General features: G+C 45.6%; 1 pseudogene; it reads right to left on the reverse strand.

Annotated features, from left to right (window-relative positions):
- LOC146446536 (small subunit ribosomal RNA) lies at positions 1-1,498 on the reverse strand (annotated as a pseudogene; the record flags this gene model as incomplete).
- Positions 1,499-2,500: the final 1,002 nt, after the last annotated feature.

The following is a 2,500-nucleotide window of genomic DNA, read 5'->3' on the forward strand; positions in this document are numbered from 1 at the left end:
GAAGGAGATACTCTTTGACATCGTCAGTGTAGCGCGCGTGCGGCCCAGAACATCTAAGGGCATCACAGACCTGTTATTGCCTTCCTGACTTTGGTTGCATACCAACAGTCCCTCTAAGAAGTTAACCGCGAATCGGGATTCGCGTAACTATTTAGCAGGTTAAGGTCTCGTTCGTTAACGGAATTAACCAGACAAATCACTCCACCAACTAAGAACGGCCATGCACCACCACCCATAGAATCAAGAAAGAGCTCTCAATCTGTCAATCCTCACTATGTCTGGACCTGGTGAGTTTCCCCGTGTTGAGTCAAATTAAGCCGCAGGCTCCACTCCTGGTGGTGCCCTTCCGTCAATTCCTTTAAGTTTCAGCTTTGCAACCATACTTCCCCCGGAACCCAAAAACTTTGGTTTCCCATAAGGTGCCAAAGGGGTCATCCAATAACACCCTCTGATCCCTAGTTGGCATCGTTTATGGTTAGAACTAGGACGGTATCTGATCGTCTTCGATCCTCTAACTTTCGTTCTTGATTAATGAAAACACTCTTGGCAAATGCTTTCGCAGTAGTTCGTCTTTCGTAAATCCAAGAATTTCACCTCTGACAACGAAATACGAATGCCCCCAATTGTCTCTCTTAATCATTACTTCGGTTCCAGAAACCAACAAAATAGAACCAAAGTCCTATTCCATTATTCCATGCTTACGTATTCAAGCGCTGGCTTGCTTTGAACACTCTAATTTTTTCAAAGTAAACGTCGCAGATCCTGAGCACACTCAGTTAAGAGCACACCCAGTCTTTGCGAGGAAGAACAGCCCGGCCAGTAACATACCTTGCGGCAGACCGGCCGAGCCATCCCGAAATCCAACTACGAGCTTTTTAACTGCAACAACTTTAATATACGCTATTGGAGCTGGAATTACCGCGGGTGCTGGCACCAGACTTGTCCTCCAATGGATCCTCGTTAAAGGATTTAAGTTGTACTCATTCCAATTACAAGACTTGTAAAAGCCCTGTATTGTTATTTCTTGTCACTACCTCCCTGAGTCAGGATTGGGTAATTTGCGCGCCTGCTGCCTTCCTTGGATGTGGTAGCCGTTTCTCAGGCTCCCTCTCCGGAATCGAACCCTAATTCTCCGTCACCCGTTGCAACCATGGTAAGCCACTACCTTACCATCGACAGTTGATAGGGCAGAAATTTGAATGAAACATCGCCAGCGCAAGGCCGTGCGATTCGATCAGTTACTATGAATCACCAAATGACCGGGCAGAACCCGCATTGGTTTTTAATCTAATAAATACATCCCTTCCAGAAGTCGGGACTTTTCGCATGTATTAGCTCTAGAATTACTACGGTTATCCAAGTAGTAATGGTACAATCAAATAAACGATAACTGATTTAATGAGCCATTCGCAGTTTCACAGTACAAGTGCTTATACTTAGACATGCATGGCTTAATCTTTGAGACAAGCATATGACTACTGGCAGGATCAACCAGGTAACTATCCACCGCAGGGAACAGAAGTTCCTTGCTAAGCGGCCCCCCTCCGCAGAGGGAGAGCAAGCTTTCTTAGATTTTGCCTCCACGGGGGGAACCCATGAGCCAAACGGACCACACGGTCCCTCGGTCAAGGGAAACCCCGTCTTGTTTGCCACGTCTTTCTCACAACTGGACCCGTGCACAGTTCAGGCATACCTGTCAGACTCGCCAAGCGAGCTGAAGGAAGGCAAGAAAAGTGCTTCTGCGAAGGAAAATATCCTCCTGCTCTTTTGTCTCTATCATTAGCCAAAGGCTAGCGTACACAACTTCCATCTACACTCTGCCTGCCACTACAGTGACAATGCTTTCGGGCATCATCTTTTCCCTCCTTCGAAAGGAAAGCTACAAGCCCAACTTTCCTTGCCCGTTAGTCAATTCTGCCCTCTATTTCTCCGCCTTGCCGCCGTGGAACATAAGGGACAGGGTTTACTAGCCAGCTCCTCTCGGAACCTTTGCGACCAACCTGCCCACACTATAACCCCCAAACGCTAATAAGGAGACTGCATGATATGGTAGACAGAAAATAAAAACGCGAAAAAAATGAAATTTTGAAAATCGAACCCACAACCAGCCAAATCGTTTGTAAGTCATGCCAAATGACTGGTGACATCTTAAAAACCCATTGAAGCCACAACATCCCATAATTTCACGCTTTTAAAGATTTGTCACTATACGCACTGTAAGTACCTCACTAATTCTCACCTCAGATTTTACGGGAACATGTTCAAATTTTAACACGCCTCTCAGCACGACCAATTACATTAAAATTCATCGCAAAAGTCAGAATTCTCCAATTTTTGAAAAATTCACTATATTCACTGTAAGTACCTCGCTAGACAGTGGAGACCTCAGATTTTACGGGAACATGATCAACTTTCGACACACCTCTCAGCACGAGCAGTTACATAGAAATCCATCAGGAAAGTCGTGCTGTGAAGAGGTCTTTCGACTAAGAAAAATGGT

Source organism: Pavona decussata, unplaced genomic scaffold (genome assembly GCF_977016875.1).
Source record: "Pavona decussata unplaced genomic scaffold, jaPavDecu1.1 SCAFFOLD_3606, whole genome shotgun sequence".
In the NCBI taxonomy this organism is placed as follows: Eukaryota; Metazoa; Cnidaria; class Anthozoa; order Scleractinia; family Agariciidae; genus Pavona; species Pavona decussata.